General features: G+C 42.5%; 1 long non-coding RNA gene across 1 annotated transcript in view; it reads left to right on the top strand.

Annotated features, from left to right (window-relative positions):
* Positions 1-211: 211 nt before the first annotated feature.
* Positions 212-21,486, top strand: part of LOC122464824 — a 42,538-nt gene continuing 21,263 nt past the window's right edge. Inside the window, exons 1-2 of the long non-coding RNA XR_006289216.1 lie at positions 212-268; positions 14,141-14,254. This is a non-coding gene — a long non-coding RNA (uncharacterized LOC122464824). The remainder of the gene's footprint in view (positions 269-14,140; positions 14,255-21,486) is intronic.

Here is a 21,486-nt window from a genome sequence, read left to right on the forward strand (position 1 = left end):
GGAATGTCTCGGCAACAAAACTGCCTGCTGTTGTTTATTTCTACTGTGTTTAGGGAAACAGGAGTTTGCATACATTTTTGTAAATAAATAGGATTGGACCAAGGATATACCTGGCTCATGTTTCTCATCCTAACAGAAACAACCCTGAAAGGCCCCAAATTTTGGCGAACCACTCCAGCCAAAGGGGCACCAGTATGAATGCAATAACTTAATTCATATCGAACCTGAATCTTGACAGCCTTACGCACACCAGGAAATACCTCTTGCGGTGAGTAGTCTTATTGACCTTACTGGGGCTATTCGTGGAGTAACTTACTACTCACACCATAAGAGTGGCTGAATCTGGCCTATTGAAGATATTATTTTTGTTTTCTACATGCATTTCTACATTACTAATTTTCTAGTATAAATCCTAGTGTGATACGTTTCTTAAGAAACTACTGCAGTGGGAGCAGGATGAGGCCAATAAGTATCAGGTCCCAGAGAAGTCAATCCCAGCAGCCATAGATCACTGGAGTGCTTTGTCTTACATTGAGTTCTTAGGTACATACACCAGCTGCAGATATAACAATCTCCAGTTACAGCTAAAGAGGGAGAGGCATTCATCATGGGGACTGATCCCACAAAGTGCAGAGCACCTTTTACTTACAATAATGTCAGTGAAACTCAGCAGCTTATAAGACTTAGTCCAGAGAAGCAAATGAACAGCACTTTATATTGTTTTGTTAAAGCGATATCCTTATTTACACTAAGGTGCCTTTATACCACTATGGCAGAGCTCACTTTAAGGCCACTTTCCACTGCCCGAGTGGTGTAAAGGGGCCTTAGAGTAAATGAAAATCAGAACCATTGTATTTCACCAGTTCATATTACAGCAAGGACAGTCCATGACAACAGATTCACTCTTCTGCATTAGCTGCCTAACTAAAGGAGACAGCTTCTTCACTGTCATTTGACATCTTTCCTGTTAATTTTAATCCAGTATTATTAAATATAATAACTGGTGGAAATGAATCATTTATATTAGATTTGAATGTAATTTTCTCTGCTTTCAAACTGTATAAAAGCACAATATAAGAAATCTAGAAATCTCCCCTTCTCCCATAATATAGCATTGTTTGTAAAAATCCAAGCGGATGCAAATCACATTTACTTTGGAGTAAATACATATGTAGGGCCTGCTACCACTATATAATCTGTATGCATCTACTTCCATTGGCTCATAGCTCTGCCAAAAGCAGCAAGCAACAAGCTGTGGAGTGTGACACAAGCACTTCAGTTTGGATGTTCAGCTTCAGATTTTCATTTTGAAGCTATTAGAGGAGATGCTAATTGTAGCACACCAGGTAGAAAATTAATCTGAGACTCTGGGCCTTATTTTCATAGTAATTGCAGAGAAGCAGAGTTTGAAAGTCTGAGTTATATGAGGATCTAAAAGTCACAGTGCTTTTAAGAATGACTTAACCTATCCACAAAGCTTTGGTATTCAATACCCAAACATTTTATTTACTAGGGTGACCAGATGTCCCGATTGTATAGGGACAGTCCTGATTTTTGGGTCTTTTTCTTATATAGGCTCCTATTAACCCCCCCACACACCCCCGTCCCGATTTTTCTCATTTGCTCTCTGGTCACCCTATTGTTTACTAAATAATTGTTTTACAAACATGCAACAAAAAGACATTTTGATCTGAAGACAGAGAGATTTGTAGTGTTTCACAGATCTTCCAGCAATGAGTTCGACAGATACAGGCCAATTGCCAAGGAAGTTCTGCCTGTCTCCAGTGTACACAGTCTAACTCTTGAGATTGACAGTTCTTTGGTTCCAGTGGAGCACAGCTGTCATGGGAGCTCATGACCTCAGAGAATGAGGCAGTCCCTCAGGTACTCTGGGCCAGTCCGATGGCGGAGTTTGAAGATGAGGAAGGAAATCTTGAATCTTCCTCTGTATTCAATGAGGAACAAATGCGGACCATCAGTATGGTGTGGTTTCAGCAGCCTATGTTCTTGAATATGCAGGCTGCTTCATTTAAAAACAATATAGAAGCTTTTTTAAGGTCAGCAGTTTCAGTCCTGTACAATCTTAATTCTTCTGCTTCCATTCTGTGCTCTGAATGAGGCAGGGGTCTGTGAGAAAAACAGTAAGTGATTGTGCTGTTAAAGATGGTATAATAATGCACATACATTAAACTTAAATATGAATTAAAGTTGGCCGAGGAACTGTAAATATGTCACTTCCTGGTGTTCAGGTGCTTGATTTTTGCAATCTAATAACATTCTTTTTATGTGCAATTTCCTAGGGTTGTTTTTTTTAAGGAAAAAGGTAAAAAAAAATTCTGTTATGTGCCATTATAATACCGGTGATACTATGCATCATCATCAGAGGGGTCTGAACCCTGAACCTGTAGCACTGCAATATAGAATACTACTACCACTATAAGACTACATTAGCTCATGGCAGCAAAAGGCTGTGACCCCAGAGTAGGGGCTAGACTGCTAGGGCCAGATGTAAGTTCAGGAAGTTGGTTGGGAGGAGCCTGGTTTGTCTCTCTCTCTCTCTCTCTCTCCCTATCCTCCTCATACACACTTTGGGAGGTGGGGGCAGGGCCATTTTTAGGGGTGGAAGAGTAGAGGGGGTTGCCCTGGGCACCAACGTCTGGGGGGCACCACATCACTGTGCTCCTTGGGCTTTATTTTTCTCAGCCACTCCAGGGGATGGAACCGGGGTGAGGCGTTGAACAAAAAAAAAATTTCCACCTTAACCTGGTGTCAAGTGTGGTCCAAGGAGAGAGATCCCCAGCCTGGCTCCCCACTCCCCACAATTTACAGCTGCTCTGTCAGCTCCCAGCTGTTCCCAATGTAATGAGGACATCATCTTCTGCTGACTGCTACTTTGTGAGCCTGGCCTCTTGGGATGCTGGTGTGTTCAGTTTGTATGCTGGCAGGCTGTTAAAATTTTCCTGAAGAATGTAAGTGAGAGGGGGAAATGGTGACTTTTTTAATAGTTTATATATCAGCAAATGCTTCATGGGACGAAGTAAGAGCACCTCTATAGCCTGAGGGCATTCCTTCAGCTCTGCTGCAAAGAAAGGAGGCATGAGAGCTTCTTAAAGAAAAGATTACAAGAATCCTTTATCATGAGAAGTGTCGGGCAATCTAAATTTTAATTAAAGGGGTTGCTACCAGCTCCCCCCTTTAATGTTAATACTTGACTAGCTTTTAATTAGCACCTTTAAGCTTGTCTCCCTGATGATTTCTCCATGTACGCTTACTGACGGAGTTTTCTACAAATACCATATTGAGAAAATTAAGATGATCATCAGTCATTGCCATTAGATTTTATAATGCATTTAACAAACAGAAACCTCACTAGTATTAGAGCACAAGCATGAAAAACACTGACGTCAATGCTGCACCAGTCTTGGAATACATAATGGCCAATATGGAAATGAAATGTGAAGTTAGTGACTACACTAATCAGAATGTAGAATAATTATCAGCACTCTAACCCTAAGCACTTCCAGTCAGACAGGAGAACAGCTATCCTAAAGTTTTTAATTTCACCTTAGGCAGATTATCAGCCATTCTCAGTTATCACACTAAAATAATTACGCTGGGGAAAATATCTTGGATAGAGTTAGATATATTTAAAAATTGATGTGCCGGAATCAAATCTTCATAAGACTTATTTTTCTCTTGTCCCACATGCTAGCATCCATAGGCTGGTATAGGAGTCCCTGCAATGGCTTAGTGTCCCTCAAGAATGTCCCTACCATGGAGAAATCCTCCAGTGGCTAGTGTAAAGCTCCCCCAACATACCAATGAATCAGGCCCTATACATGATGGTGATAGCCATATGACAAATTATATTTAAATTAATCTCTGACTACCTCATTTTCTATCTGCCCATTCATCTAGCCCCCAGGGACTAATTCTGGCATTCCAAACCTCTGAGCAGCTTCAGACAGCTGTCGTTAAGAAATATCAGCCATCTGCTAGAGAAGTATTTCCTTTTCCCCACTCCAAGATGTGGAATTCTTTCCTCAAATTGCATTTGCCCAAGATGAGCCATATTTATTGCTGTCTTAATGATCGGTTTAAAGTCTAATGTCTTCTCATGTCTGAAGAGCTATGGAATTCCCAGCGCTACCAGAGGATTGGACCCTTGAGTGCATTCACTTATGTGGGCCAGATTTTTCCAGTGTGCCAAATTCACCTTTCATCTGTCACGCAGTGCAAAGTGAGCTTAAAATGGTGGGAGATTGTCCCAGTTGTAGGGGAAATCTCCACTGGTAGACAAGTGGTGCAAAGCTGGTGGAGGTGGTGGAGCAACATCTAACACCAACACTGCAACGTTGACCGAGCGCTACCTCCCCTGCCTGCTGTAATGGGGAAAAGGACCGTGTCAGGCAGGGCTGGCTCCAGCTTTTTTGTGCCCCAAGTGGCAAAGGAGAAAAAAAAACCCCAAGCCTGGTTGAGCTGCCACCGAAGTGCCACCGAAGAGGGAGAGAGGGACTGCAGGGCCCGCAGCCAAATTGCCGCTGAAGACCCAGACATGCCGCTCCGATGATGGACGGAGTGCCGCCCCTTTCTATTGGCCGCCCCAGGCATCTGCTTCCTTCGCTGGTGCTGGAGCCGGCCCTGGTGTCAGGGAAGGGCAGGAAGCCCTGATCTTTGGCTGGCATAAGATTTTACACCAGAAGTTGCTCCACTAAAGCTTTAACTTATACTGGCAGCTGAGAATCAGGGAGCTATGACCAGTTCCCTGTCAGCTCTCTTCAGGCACAGTGGAAACCTAAGTCCCCTTCGTACAGAGGTGATGTGTTATTGTTTGCAAACTAGAGGAAAAAATACAGTAAAACTGTGATTGGCTAGGATGAGTTATCACTTGCTGTTGCCATGGTTTCCTGTATGGAAAAAAATGGCTTCCATTTCCAGTAACTGTGGACTTAAGGACTTGATCCAAAGCCTTTTCTAGTCAATGGGAGTCTTTCCAATCCATTAACATTAGTGGGCTTTGGATCAGACCCCAACAGTGAAAAATCACATTGCATCAGTACATGGCTGCTAGAAAAGATAACATGTATCACGGTTCTGAAGGGATTTAAAGGAGCACAGAAGCATGCTGATTTTTTCCTCCCACCCCTTTAAATGCAGTGGTTCTGCATTTCAACTCTGACTTTTCATTCATGGTGAAGGAAGTTATTTCAAAAGACGTGCTAACTAGTGAGGCACTAAGTATCCCCTTGGCTTTGCTAACTGAATTATTTCAAGTTCAAAGATAATAATCAGTTAGATGGGAGATGAAAGGATGATCACCATTATCTGTCTGTATAACTGCCCCTAGGGTAGCATTTATTTCACCTTAGAGCTTCTTCAATAAATATAGCCTCAAAACATATAAACACAAACTATGATTTAAAAATAATTCTCAGCCTGAAGAGATTTTGTTGGTAATTTCTCTCTCTCATTTCTTGGCCTCTAATAATAAATCTTACATCTGGATTCACCCAAGAGAAGAGAATGATGAAATTTTTATACATCTCTGCAGTGAATCCTTATGGCAGTAAGGAACCTATAAAGTGACTTTCTTTCTGACAGAAAGTGGAGTGTTTGGAGCCTAATCCTGCAAGGTGCTTAGCATGCTCAACTCCCATTGACTTCCCAGAAGAATCTGGGCACATGAGCAAAACCTTAGGTGAGCAAAGAGCTTGTAATATGTTCAAAATCGTTTCTCCCCTGCCACTATTAGTGGTGGATAGCAAGTTAAGATCAAAGTTCCTGTTTGTCCCAGGAAAAGAGGGTTATGATTCTGATTTCCTTGTGAGAAAAGAGGTGGAGGATGAAATCCTGGAGTGGAAAGCCTAGGTACCAATGAAGATCCCTGTATTTGTAAGAATTAATGCATTCATGGAGTTGGTTGGTTTGTTTTTAGAGAATGAAGTCCCTTAGCAACGTGATCACTGTACAACAAGACTTTTTTTTAAAAAAAATACACCTGAAAGACACTCATTAGGAAAAATGAGTGTAAACAGAGTGTGTAGAAGACAGCCTCAGGCCCTGGCAAGGGAAGAAGATTCTGTAAGGTAAGGAGGGCAGAGTTAATCAGAGAAAGAAGCAGATGTATGTCATAAACAGGCTTGTTTTTCCTGCAGAAGGGAAAGTAGCTAAAAGAGAAGGTAAAGGAAGAATCAGACCATGGCAAGCACAAAATGATTATATAAAAAATTAAAAGAGGAAATTAATAATTTACTGTACAGCCAGAACATTTTAGGATTCTGCATCATAGCAATGTAGTTAAAAATAAAAACAAAGAGGGAAAACATGTTTCTAGAGACCATTCTTCTGTACCAAAATACATCCAGCACAAACTTATGCTCTGCATTCTGAAGGAAACCATCTCTCAAATAGCTTAGCAATTGGTCTAAAATTAACATACATTGCCTTGCTCTCATTTGTACAGTTAAGACTGTTAATATATAACAACATTAAGCCCAAATAACATACCACAATAACAACTTTCCATGTAGTTATTAAGAATAGCCTGTTGAAACATTCTTTGCGTAAAATGAGTATTGTTGTATGATCGTTGTGATGTCATTTGCAAGTTTATAATAATATTAAAGCCTAGGATAATAAAATCAAACAATTGATAAGTGATACATACAGTGTAGCGATATGTTTCTGAAGGGATATGTTTCACTAAGACTTCCTAAATATTAATAGACAGAAAAATATAATCAGAGGGCTGGATCATCAGCTGTCATAAATTGGCAGAGTTCCATAGACATAAGTGCAGCTACATTGATTTGCACCAGCTGATTTGGCCTTGAGTATGTTGTTTTCTCATTACCAATCACCTAGTATAATCTTATGAGGACACACAGTAGGGAGACTGAATTATTTAGTAGATTGAACAAAGCTGGGAGTCAGGAACTCTTGAATACAAATCATATCTTTGCTCCTGATTTGTTGTGTGACCTTAGATAAGTAGGCTCAGATTTTGAAAGATGACCACAAATTTTTGTTTTCTCAGATTTTGGGTACCCATATTGAGGCACTGATAGCTTGATTTTTCAGAGGTGCTGGGCATATTACATTAGAATGAATTAGTTAATCTTCCATCTAGTCCATTTTTGCTAGGCCTCAGATTTAAAAAAAAAATCCTCAGCCAGTTACATGCAGGGAGAGGTCACAAGGTTTTAGCTATTTCCATTTAGTTATTCCAAGACATCTCACTTTTGAAAATTGCCATCACCATTTCAAAAGTGGGTAATCTTATACATTCTTGTATAATGCAATCCCCCTGGCAACAGGAAACTGACTGGAGGGGGTTGAATTATTGACTGAGAATTTAATATATGTCAGAGACCAACCTATTGCTGCACACCTGACAAAGCGAAACATGATGAAGTTCTCCTGGCTGATTTTTCTTACCACTTAGATAAGGTAATAGGAAGAGACAAGGGGGTAGAATTTTACTGTAATGCACATTCTGTGGGAATGGGTGGTAATAGCAGAGGCAATATAAAGAGAAAAGGGGACTGAGATCTTTTTGTTTCCAAACACATTTGTAAATTTGACATCATTCTGAGTTTTTCTTCAATCAGAGAATTTTTTAAAGAGAATTTGCAAGGAATTTCCATGTCAAAGTTGAAATGTTTCCATGTTGGATTTTACAAAAGAATGTATACAGCTATTTCTTAGTTGCTCCTGGAATAAATCAACATATAGGAAAGTCATTTAGGGCTAGATAGATTGTGTCCCTAGGACACAGATCATAGTAAAGTATGTTACATTACAGCACCACCTCAGGAGAAGCCTAGGGAGCTATAATTCCCTCCCTGCTCCCAGGGGATTGTAATTTACCTTTTGTCAGCAGTAAATTACTAGTCTTGGCATGCAAGCTGAGCTGCAATGGCTGATGTATTTGTCAATTCCCCTCCCCTCCCTGCCCACATACCGAAGGGAGGGAAGAAGTAAGTGTATATAGAGCATCTCTTATGCCTACTGTGACAGGGTCAGGCTGGATGGCTACAGGAGAGTAATAGAAGGCAGATACATTAGCCCCAGGTTAAGTAGGTCCCTTTTCCCTGGATAAGGTAGCAGGGAAGGTTCCAGAACAATCAGGAACCTTCTGGAGACCATTAAGACAGTCCGGAGGAGATACTAGAGGTTCTTGTCATTGACCGGTACACGAGAGGACTACCGCCAGACCTTCGCGCCTGGGTAAGCCAGAACAAACCCTCCACCTACGACAAGATTGTCACGCTAGTAGAAAGGCAAAGGACAGCAAGGGAGCTGACCCAACCAGTTAAGGAAGAAGCACCCTGGGTTAAACTAGCAGCACCAAGCCCTAGAGCTCATGTGACTGGGCCACCAGGAGAGCCCACGTGGAAAAAGAGAGGGGCTGAAGGCCCACCAGAAGCCACAAAGAGTCGGAGCACTGAGGGGGAAGAGGATCGTTATGTTAGACTACCCAAACCAAGAGACTGGGGAACGGCTAGGGCTCCATACAGATGGTACACCTATGGGGAATGGGGACACATAGCTGCGCAGTGTCCCAATGCCAAGGAGCCTATGCAGTGTAACCTGGGGAACTGGGCAGACCCATGCTCCCTAATCCACCTTGTGGGGGTCTCACTAACCGCACATGTGTACACCAGACCAGTGAAGCTAAATGGGGTAGAGACCACAGCACTGGTTGATTCAGGGAGTGCTATCATGCTTATCTCAGGGAAGCTCGTGAAGCGTAGTCAGCTGCTGTGGGCTAAGCGTATGGGGATAACATGCGTCCATGGGACAGTTGGTTATTACCCCACCATCCCAGTAAAAATCGAGATTCAGGGGAACACTACTGAGGTAGCAGCAGGTGTAGTCCCTAACCTCCCATACCCGGTGCTCATAGGGAAGGACTTCCCAGGGTTTGGAGACTTACTCCCGGTAGGGGAACTGGAGAAAAGGGGAAGCCCTGAAAAGTAGTGAGGCATCCACAGTAGACTCTCAACCCCCAACCTTCTCTAAAATATCCCCAGATTGTTCTCCACTCCCAGACAGCGTAGAAAGACAAAAAGAGAAAGAAGGGCAGCTAAGGCCTTGGGAACCCGAATACTGGCCCAAAGCCAGAGGGTCACTCTCGTAGGTAGGCGGACCCGAACAGCTGAAAAGGAGGCCACCCAGGAGGGAGAAGCACCCCAGTCTGACCCGCACCCTAACGCCTCTGAACCAGTCGAGGCAACAGAGACTGGCCCCCTAGATCTCGAGCAGATTAGCCCTGGGAGAAGAAATTTTGGACGGGACCAGGCTGAAGACCCAAGGTATGACAACATTAGGAAGGAGGTGACCAAAATAGATGGGGACCCCATGGAAGGGAAAACCCAGGGACCAGGACCCTATTTCATAATGAAGAAGAATCTCTTATACCAGGTTGCACCAGTACAGGGGCAGAAGGTACAGCAGATCCTAGTACCTCAAAAACACCAGAATGCTGTATTAAGTCTGGACCATACTCATCTTTTTGGGGGGCATTTGGGGGTAGAGGAGACCCTGGCACGGGTCCTGTGATGATTCTTCTGGCCTGCAGTGCATGAAGAAGTGCGGAGGTACTGTGCGTCCTGCCCGGAGTGTCAGCTGCACAGTCTCCATCCCCACTTGAGGGCACCTTTAGTACCCCTTCCCATCATAGAGGTCCCCTTCGAGCGAATAGCCATGGACCTAGTGGGACCCCTGGAGTAGACAGCCCGGGGGTCTGTATGCAGCTCCATATCCATACCCTGAGAACTTCAGTCTATCATCCGCAGACCGATGGGCTGGTAGAAAGGTTTAACCGAACCCTCAAGGCAATGATAAGGAAAGTGGTAAGTCGGGACAGGAAGGATTGGGACACCCTACTACCCTACCTTATGTTTGCAATCCAGGAGGTACCTCAGGCCTCAGCTGGGTTTTCCCCCTTTGAATTATTACATGGACGCCACCCCTGTGGGATACTAGATATCACAAAAGAAATCTGGGAAGAGGAACCCAATGAGGAGAGAAATATAATTGACCATGTGTTGCAGATGCAAGAACGGATAGCCCAGGTCACTCCTATTGTACGGGAACATTTGGAAAAGGCGCAGGAGGCCCAGCGAACCCATTACAATCACCAGGCAAAAGTCCAACAGTTCCAACCAGGGGATCGGGTGATGGTGTTGGTACCCACGGCAGAAAGCAAGCTTTTGGCCCAATGGCAGGGGCCCTATGAGGTGGTTGAACCCATGGGGGAAGTAACCTTTGAGGTGCGGCAGCCAGGACACCGGAAACAAGAACAAATTTATCACATTAACCTCTTAAAGCCTTGGCACAAACGAGAGGCGTGTGTAGTGGCCCAAGACACCCCGATCCAGGGAAATAACCTGCAGGAGCAGATCAGGATATCCACTGATCTGACACCCAATCAGAAGAAGGAGGTAACTGAGATGATCAACCGATACCAGGACGTGTTTTCAACCAAACCAGGTCGGACCACCGAAGCCTATCACCACATTATCACAGACCCTGGGGCAAAGGTAACTTTAAGGCCCTATCGTGTCCCAGCAGCAAAAAGGGAGGAGATCAAGGCAGAGGTAAAAAGGATGTTGGAGCTGGGAGTCATCGAAGAGTCCCACAGTTAGGGGTCAAACCTGATTGTGTTGGTGCCCAAACCCGATGGCACCACTCGGTTTTGTAATGACTTTTGCCAGCTGAATGAGATATCCAAATTCGATGCATACCCCATATCGATGAGTTAGTTGACCGCCTAGGCAATGCCTGATTTTTGACCACCCTTGATTTAACAAAGAGATACTGGCAGTTTCCCCTTGCCAAAGATTCGAAAGAAAAGATGGCATTCTCTACCCCAGAGGATCTGTTTCAATATACTGTTCTTCATTTTGGACTGCATGGGGCACCTGCTACCTTCCAGCGTCTTATGGATAAGCTCCTACAGCCCCATACCAGTTATGCAGCGGCATACCTGGATGATGTGATGATTCACACCCCCAACTGGAAAACCCACTTAAGAAAGGTGGAAGTGGTTCTAGACACACTAAGATGGGCTGGCCTCACAGCCAACCCGGCCAAGTGTGCTATAGGGCTAGCCAAGGCTAAATATCTTGGCTACATTGTAGGAAGGGGCATGGTCAAGCCCCAACTAAACAAACTAGAGGCTATCCAAAATTGGCCCTGGCTGAATCGGAAAAAGCAAATCTGGGCATTTCTGGGTGTGGTGGGGTACTACCGACGATTTATTCCCCATTTTGCTACCAGAGTGAGTCCCCTGACAGACCAGATAAAAGCCCGGGGTCCAGACATGGTGAAGTGGACAGATGCCACAGAGAAAGCATTCATGGATCTACGGACAGCCCTCTGCAGTAACCCCGTGCTTATAGCCCCAGACTTCAACAAAGAATTCATTTTACAAACAGATGCATCTGAAGTAGGATTGGGAGCTGTCCTATCGCAGATGGTCAGATATGAAGAACACCCAATCCTCTAACTCAGCAGGAAACTCCTCCGGAGAGAGCAGAAGTAAGCCGTGGTTGAAAGAGAGTGCCTAGCTGTGAAATGGGCCATGGAAACACTACGTTATTACCTTCTGGGATGACGGTTTACCTTTGTGACCGACCAGGCACCCCTCCAGTGGATGCAGCGAAATAAAGAGAAGAATGCAAGGATGACCAGATGGTTCCTGTCCCTACAACCTTTCCAATTCACTGTACAACACCAGGCTGGAAGCCACGATGGCAATGCAGATGGCGTGTCAGGAGTACACTGCCTGACGTCCCAAGTTGCCGAACCCCATAGTGTTGAGCAGAGGGGTGGGGGATATGTGACAGGGTCGGGCCGGATGGCTACAGGAGAGTAATAGAAGGTAGATATATTAGCCCCAGGTTAGGTAGGTCCCTTTTCCCTGGGTAAGGTAACAGGGAAGGTTCCAGAACAATCAGGAACCTTCTGGAGACAATTAAGACAGACAGGCTGATGAGAACACCTGCAGCCAATCAACAAGCTGCTAGAATCAATTAAGGCAGGCTAATCAGGGCACCTGGGTTTAAAAAGGAGCTCACTTCAGTTTGTGGTGTGCGTGTGAGGAGCTGGGAGCAAGAGGCACTAGGAGCTGAGAGTGAGAAGGCATACTGTTGGAGGACTGAGGAGTACAAGCATTATCAGACACCAGGAGGAGGGTCCTATGATGAGGATAAAGAAAATGTTGGGAAGAGGCCATGGGAAAGTAGCCCAGGGAGTTGTAGCTGTTGCACAGCTGTTCCAGGAGGCACTCTAGACAGCTGCATTCCACAGGGCCCTGGGCTGGAACCCGGAGTAGAAGGCAAGCCCGGGTTCCTCCCAAACTTCCCAACTCCTGGTCAGACACAGGAGGAGTTGACCTGGACTGTGGGTTCACGAAAACGGCCAAACTGAGGGCTGTTGTGAAGCTCCAAGGCGAGCAAATCTGGCAATAAGCGCAAGACCCACCAAGGTAGAGGAGGAACTTTGTCACACTACATACCCAGCCCCAAGGTCCAGATAGCCTATGCAGGGGACATAGGGAAAGCCTTCCTCCCTCTCAGGCCATGTCTACACTACAGAGTTTTGTCAACGGAAGTTATGCTGCTTTAATTAAACAGCTGTTGCATGTCCACACTGTGCTCCTTGTGTTGGCAGAGCGCATCCACACTATCACCTCTTGCATCGACACAGAGAGCAGTGCACTGTGGTAGCTATCCCACTGTGCAACTGGCTGCAGGGTGCTTTGGGAAGGGTTTGCAATGCCTCCTGGGGCAGGTTCAGCATCACATGATGCAGGTTTCTCAATTCCATCATTAGGAGAGTGTGTAACATGGAGCGTGGTGTGGGGGGGAGAGAGACAGAGTCAGAATCACTGTTCCCTTTAAGCTGTGCGCATGTGTGCATGCATACAGATCTGAAACCCCGCGCACATGGCAAAACACCATGCTCACAAAAATTTGCACAGAAATTTTTTGCACACACGGCCTGTCAAAAATTAAAGGGAACATTGGTCAGAGTGCGTGTTAGGTGAGAGTGAGTGTGTCAGCATGCTGTCTTGTAAATTCAGACAGCTGCCGGAAGCAATCAATCCTGAGGCAAGGGGAGGGGGACACCCCCGACATCAGCCCCCACCTCCCTCCCTGGCTCTGCACAGCACAGTAGTCTCATCCCCCGTTCTCCCCTTCCCCCACAGCAGCAGCCTGTCTGCTACTGTGTTCCTATTGCCCTGGGAGAGCAAGATTTGCAAGTTAATGATTTGCTGTTTGCTGCTGGAGTGAAGTAGCACATCAGTTATCAGAACTTTCCGGAGCTTTGAAAGGGAAGTGGTGCATGCCTGTGTAGCTGGAATGCAGAGCAGCTGAGTTCAAAACACTGAGCAGAGCAGTCAGGCTGGTATTGTGGGATACAGGGGGAAGCCAGTTATGGCGATATAACAAACAACAGCGTCTGCGCTGACACTTGGAAGCTTTAACTTCACTGCAAAAGGCTTTATGCCCCTTGTCAAGGTGTTTTTATTTTGTCGTCAAAACAAGCTTTGTAGTGTATACACCTCCCCCGTTTTATCAGCAAAATCTGCCTTTTGCTGACAAAACTCTGTGGTGTAGACAAGGCCTTACTCATCTGTCTAGGTGCAAAGACTGAGCTACAATCTAGAATACTACTGCAAATCTATGCTTATCTTTTGCGTTCTGAAACACAATGGCAGAAGTTCTGCAAGTAGATTTATAAACCAAAATGTTAAAACCACATTTAGTACTATTAACAAACAAATCATGTTTTGTGGCAGGTAAGGTTGCATCAGAGCACATCCCTTCCACCTCAAACTTTAAAAGCATGAAATCAAATTCAGGGGAAAGATATGTTTATTCTTTTCCACCTTCATGTTCCCTACAACACTATTGATGACACACGCCATCACTCTAAAGCTTTATGTGTACCCAACTTCATCTAACTTGTACTCTAACATAAAACCTAAACAGTGACCTCATCTGCTTTTATAACAATTGTATGAACAGATCAGCACATCTGACTGTCACATGTTCCATGCATTGGGGAACTAATTCTGCCTTGGCACTGCTGAAGTCACTAACCCCTGTATATCTGATATTCTCAGAAGCACTGCATGAGGAGCAACAGTGTGGACAAAAGGACACATCCAGACTGCTTTAGAATTCTTGCAAAAGGGGTGCAAAAATAGTGAGATAACCAGTGAAAAAGTGCCAAAAAGGTAATTTTGAATTCTTATTTTACTCTTATGTTAATCCATTTTTCATCAACCTACCATAAAAAATTCAAATAGAAATTTTCAAAAGCTTACATTCAGTGTTTTGGGTTTTGTCATTTCAATGAGACTTTTACAAAATAAAGGTTTAAATCTCCTGTTAAGCTGAAATCTGTAACACAACATTAACTGTGTTGGTACCAATCCATCATAGAAAATCCTCAAAAAGCTCTGGTTATCCCTGTAAAGCTCTGAGCTATTTCATTTCTAGTGCATGAAAAACATCTATAGTACAATACCTCTGCTAATGAAGAAAAATGAACACTTAACCATTGTTAATATTAGAAAGTTATGTGCCAATTGAGGACTTAATGTAGGTGATGGAATCAGTAAATCCAGCGGCACATCTGTATGCATGGAAAGAGAAGTCAGTATTTTTTTTAAGAAAATGGGATAAGGAAAATTTCACATAATATCACTCCTGGTTGGTAGTGAAGTACGCTCATTTCTATTTGATAATTGAGGCTCCTGAGAACTGGTGGACTCATGAATGAAAATCAGAGAACTGATTCAAGAAGTTACTCATCAGACTATTTTTTAAAATACATTACACAGGACTAATTTAATCACCACTAAATTCACTAGAGATCCAAAAGAAGTATCTCCCCTCTGCCCCCAGTGTCTGAAACTGGCCCTGAAAATGTAATTCCTGTTATGGGACTGTATGTATTATTATATGTTTTCTCCTATGGGAATAGAAGGTACCTTCAAGAAGTCTTCACAAAGTAATTTCAGGTTAATATGGTGAGATGTGAATCAGGGGGTATGCCAGATTTCCAAATGAGAAGGATACATTTCTTTGCTGTAATCAATACCAAATGGAGTTAAAACAAATAAAAGGAAGTAGTTCTGCAGTGTTAACCTGTGGAACTCCTTGCCAGAGGATGTTGTGAAGGCCAAGACCATAACAGGATTCAAAAAAGAACTAGATAAATTCATAGAGGATAGGTCCATCAATGGCTATTAGACAGGATAGGCAGGAATGGTGTCCCTAGCCTCTGTTTGCCAGAAGCTGGGAATGAGGGATAGGGGATGGATCACTTGATGATTACTTGTTCTGTTCATTCCCTTTGGGGCACCTGGCACTGGCCACTGTCAGAAGACAGGATACTGGGCTAGATGGACCCTGGGTCTGACCCAGTAGGGCCATTCTTATGTTCTTATGGATACGTTTCTATTTCCCCATCATATGTAAGATAAAAAACAATTTTAAAATCTCAAAATATTTTACTTTTGGGATAGAGCCTACAGGCCTTGAATCAAAATACTATTAATTTGGGACAACCTTGGTTGTAAAGCGTGAGCTTGTATGTATTGATACACTGATGGTTTGCCAGCAGCTTTTGGCATTAAATCGAACACATGCAATGGGGGTAGGTGGTAGTTTTGGATTCTCATTCTAGTACTTCCTCTCTGTTCCAGTTTCCTGGCTTCCTCATTTGTAAATGCTTCAGAGTTAATTGTCTCTGAGTTAATCTACTCTATAAAATTACACTGTGCTAGAACACTACCTTGAGGAGTTGTGGTAATTAGCGTAATGTTAAGCACAGTTGAGCACTAACTATAGTCAGAGCAGTTGTGCTCAACATTCTCTCATTTGATTGTGGTTAACCCTAGATATGTTAACATAACTGTGTTCTACACTGGTTTGATGATTTGTATTTGCTCTTCAAACCGTGTATACATGGAACTTCCCTTTCCACTCTTTCAAACTCAGCTTCTTGATATTGTTGCTTGTATAGCTATGGCAGTATAGCTTTGAGACATGGGCTCATTTTGTGATAACTGTATGAAATAAACTAAGTTTTTGTCAGAGGGATTGGGTGGCTTTATGTGTCCCATATTTGCCAAAGATTCATAGGTTTAATAAATCTTAAGTCCAGAAGGGGGCCATTATGATCAGAACACAGGCCACAGAATTTCATGCAGTGACCCTTTAATTCAGTTTTCTTCTGATGACATGTACTAACAGGGTGCCACGGAAGAGTGCTTGTCAAGAGACTGATTTTTGTTTATATTCCCTGTCATATTGCATAACGTGAGCCAGATTTACACAGGACAGGGCTCAATATCTACTGATTCCAAGGGCCGCTGTTACTGCAACGCTAGACTAAACCCAGAACTATTCTCCACCCTCTCCTGCAATTATAGTTGTTAAGAGCTTTTACAGTGCTTTTGAGATAAAAGCATCTAATTAAATGTGAGAAGTTTTTAATGACTATTCACAGAATGTCACACCCAGGGACAAAAATTTTCCTGTCCCTGTTCCAGTAGCTTGTCCATCAAGAGTATTGGCTCTTAAGGGTGCAATTTTATTTCAAATCCTGCCTCTTATGTTGAATGTCAGTGAGTAATTTAGAGAACATTTTTACACATGAGGCTGAGAGGTCTTCAGATTCATTCATCATGTTGTCCTTGTCACTGTTGATAAGTGGAAGGATAGAAATGTTATTGTGTGTTTCTTTAAGAGTCTCTCCTCGCTGCAATATCTGTTAACATTGACTCCTTCCAGACTCTCCTCCTCCTTTGATGTTTTACCATGAGTTACTGTGAAAGTTCTGCAAGTATGGTTCTAACATGGAACACTCAACATTGCAAGATGGCACCACAAAGCAGTTTTGCTTTAGTCTACTGACAGTGTAACTACTAATGACTAGTAATGTTGTGGGCTAATGCATTTGTAATATAACCGTTAGATATGGTTATGCTATCCTAGAATGGCTTTAGCTGACTTTCAATCGTTAAAACAGTCTTTTGAAAAGTGATAATTTACACATAAGTGACTTAGAAAGCATTTTCCACTAAATTTGAGGATGACAAAAATTAGTTGTCATTCTTTTCTGAAGTGAGCAGAGCAATTAGCTCATAAAACTGTCCGTGAATATTTGTTCACATTCAAAAGCTGTTTTTGAAGGGCCCATATTCACAGCATTTGTATGCTTGCTTTCTACTGTGTTGGTTACATACAGAAGTTATCCAATCATGGAACAGAAGCAATACTATGTGGAAATCGCTAAATTCTCAAAAGTACTTGTTCAAAATTATTCACAAAATCAAGTCATTCAGCTACATAACTCCTGGTCTGCAGGTTATTCACTAACACCTTATTGGGAATAGCCACAATCAACCCCTCCACACACATTTTATTTGTTACAAGTGATTCATTCAGCTCTAGTTAAGGGAATTAAAAGGTGGCCCTTTCAGGAGTCTCAAGAGCTTGATACGAAGGTGCAAGATGTCTTGATCTGCAACTGTGCAACTTTAATTGGTTATTATTTACTTTCAGCTCTTCCCAGTCATTAGAGTTAATGGGGCAGATCCTCAAGTAGTGTAATTTGCCATAGCTCCACAGTGGAACTATGGCAATTTACACCAAATCAGGCTCTGCTCCCGTGTTTAGAATGCAGCATTCCTTAGGGACATTTGATTTTATTAACAAAGAATGTGTATACTAAATACTAATCCTAGGAGAAACAGGTTACAATATCAGTCTCAATGGAAAACCTATCCAGTGCTTTCCTTCCAGAAATATTCTTTTACTTCTTGTTCTGCTTATCTGTTGACTTGTGGGTCTGCTTCTATTGCTTCTTATTTTCCATCTCTTTATAAATCAACAAAGGGGACGATACATACTATTACTGCCCTCTGATCTTTCTCTTCTTAGAATGTTGTTTTTACCTGTAATTACTGTTCCTGCATTGTTAGGATGACGACAGATGTCCTTCCATATCACCACTTCATGACTATCCTCCATGCACCTTATATGTTCAAGATCAAGAGGGCATTTTGTTTCCTCTAATCTTGATTCTTACACAGCACAGCTCAGTATATTATTCGAACAGCTCGATTTTGCTCCCTCTTTCCTTCTGTTTTCTGTTGAGTTCTTCTTTATGTAATGTACCTACCCTGTATGTTTCTTGTCTGCTATTGAACTTGAACAAACTTAAAGCAGAATATCCCCTAATCCTATATTGCACTTTATGCATTTGTCAAAAAAAAATTATTTTTTTTTGCAGAGATCTGTCCCAAGGTATCTTGTGGCTTTTGAGGCACAGTCCCCACCCTGTCTCACTGGCTGCCTAGGGTTTGGCTTCTGCCTATCAGGTGGAGTAATAGATGTTAACCTCATTAAAGCAGGGGAAAATACAACTCTGCCATGTTACTTTGTGGGGGACAAGGTGGGCAAGGTAATATCTTTTTATTGCTTCAAGCTCTGTTGATGAGAGAGACAAGCTTTCGAGCTACACAGAGCTCTTCTATGAGTCTCTTACTTTGTGATAGTGTATGGCATTCCAGGATGCAATCCAGACCTGTAAGGGATTGTGTCACTACTTGCCTTTCAATTTAGGGTGCCTTACAATGCTTCGCTTCTGTAGCTTCCAACCTGGGCTCCTCACAAACAGCCAAGCAGCCTGCAGGTCACACCCTGAGTGTCTGGGTGTAGCTGCAGCCTGGTTCAGCAGCTCTGACCCCAGCAGCCTGTTAGGAAACCCAGCCACAATCTGGCTTCCAGCAGCCTTGGTTACCACTTGCAGGGTGACCCCAACATTTCCCATCCCAGATTTTCCCAAAAAAGTGTGTTTTGCATTGTCCATCCCTCTCCTGGATAATCCAGATATATTAGGTCCATTGCCCCTCTAAGGGGATCAATATACAACTCTCTACTACCTTAAATAAAGTTATTCAAACAATTCACAACACTGGATTAGTTTTGATTAATGAATAAAATGTTTATTTAAAGAGATATGTTTTAAGTGAGTACAAGTAATGAGACATTAAAGTCAGAAATGGTTGCAAGAAAAATAAAGATTAAAATGCTTTCTAAACTTAACAAGCTGGACTTGGTTTAAAGTGAAGTTCTTACCACAGGCTTACAATAACATTGCTGACCAAGTTTCAGATCAGGCTCTGCTCCAGAAGTCCATAGGCTGTTTCTTTTTGTTCTTAGATGGAAAAAAAAGAGAGATGTATAGGGAGAGAGACACTTGGAGTGATTTTCCCCTCACTTTTATACTCCAGTCCTCCTTTGACATGCATTTTCATAAAGGTTACTCAAAGCAAAATTTATTTTCATCACAATAGTGAAAAAGGTTCCATGATGTTTCTTATTACCTCTGTTTGCTGAAATGCAGATTTTCCTTGTTTTCTGTCCTCCCCCTCTCATTGCCTGAGGACCCTGTTTATATACTACATATATGGAAACTGAGATAAACACACATTCCTTTGTTTAAGATCTATTTGACCAGTTCTTCCTAACTGCAGCTACGTGGGTTTGAAACGTTCCACCAACATCATTTAGAGGGAATTCATAACTTTACATATAATGTTGCTAAATACATTTCACCATTATATTATTGACCAGTAAGTTGTTAGTTTTCAAATGATACCTTATAGGGCAAAAATTATTATAATAGTGTGTAGGGTATGAATATAGGGGTGCATTCTGTCACATAGTGATAGTGACATGCCTCCAACTAGATCATGAAAATTTGGATATGCAGATGATTTTGCCATGACAATCCAAGCACCAAACTTCCATAACATTGAGAAAGCATTAACTCCAAACTATGGAACAATACTTCTGGAAATGAAGGCTCACACAAAACCCTGGAAAAATTTCATTTTGATAATAGGAGCGCCAAAAACCTTGGAGCGAAACTCGACCACACCTTCCCCTTTCATGATCACCTTGAGAAGGTATCTGCAAAGATAAAAAAGAAAGCCAACAGAAACCAGAAACTATTAGGTGCAACCTGGAGTTCATCAGCATCATTTGTGCAAACGTCTGCAATTAGCACCTGTATATTCAGTCGCTGAATATTGAGCCCCGGTATTAAGCAGATGCAGCCACACACAACTTGTTTACACCCAGCTGAATAGAGTCAATTGGCTCCATCACTATGGCTACCTGTTCTGTCTAACATCGTTACACCAAACTGCTGCAACAGTCCACAAAGGTCAGCAAATCCAGGAAAACAGAGGCCTTCCTATCCACCAAGACCTTGAAAACACCCACCACCCCGCCCCAACATCTTAAGTCCCACAAGCTTTTCTGGGAACATTTGCTTAGCCTCATGCAATCAGACTATGATCAGAAGGAGTCATGGAAAGCACATTGGACTAAACAAGACTTTAAAAATAAGCACCTTGTGCCAGATCCCACACAGAAGGCTCCTGGGTTCGACCTTCCATGGTCACTTTGGTCAACTCTGAACTGAATCCAAGCCAACCATGGTAGATACGACCATCTAATGCACAAATGGAAAATCAAGGACTCCTCAGCATACAAGTGTGGCTCCCCATGACAGACCATCAAACATATCACCAACTACTGCCCAATTTATAATTATTAAGGAGGCATTAATGCAATAGATTCTGCTACTCCTGATGTAGCCATTTGGCTCAATCAACTTTGGGTGAAATTGTTGTTGCTGCTCTACACCAGCCATACAAAAGAAGAAGAAGTGACAAGATGAATAATGTAGATTGTGTCTATAAAATTGTTAATAACTAAAGCATTTTACTGAAGTAATTGTATAAAATTTCTAGATTTTAATGTTGTTTAATTAGCTAAATGCTTTGAGGTGATGCGACATCAGCAATGGTAAAAAGCAATACAACACAAGAAGTGATAGCACACCCTGGGGTACCTTGATGGCTCATTTAGCTAATCATTCTATTTACCATAATTATACAATGAAAACAGGACACAAATATATTGTGCAAACAAAAATATAATGTGCATTGATTACCATAATTTGGACTACAAATTAAACCTCCCTTTTGGCCTTCTTGTCATTAGGTTGACTAAATAAACTCATCATCCATGTCATTCTAAGAGCCATTAAGTGGATAGAATGCTATGAATGGTATCTTACGTATTTGCAGTATGTTTAGTTATTTTCTGAGTCGGAACATGACTGCTTTTTCCTTAAAGTGCTTTGAAATAAAATATACTGGGAATGAGTCATACTTAAAATCCATAGGACCTCAGGGGCTTGTTCCAAAGCTCAGTGAAGTCAATGGAAAATTTTACACTGAATTCAGTGGACTTTGGATCTGCCATGAAAGGGAATTTAATTAGTACTTATTCACTGTCATTAATTGGTGTTTGAGAGGGACTGAAACTAGTTCTTGATACATGCGTCCTCAAATTTAGGGAGACAAAGTCTCATAAT

Source organism: Chelonia mydas, chromosome 3 (assembly GCF_015237465.2).
Source record: "Chelonia mydas isolate rCheMyd1 chromosome 3, rCheMyd1.pri.v2, whole genome shotgun sequence".
In the NCBI taxonomy this organism is placed as follows: Eukaryota; Metazoa; Chordata; order Testudines; family Cheloniidae; genus Chelonia; species Chelonia mydas.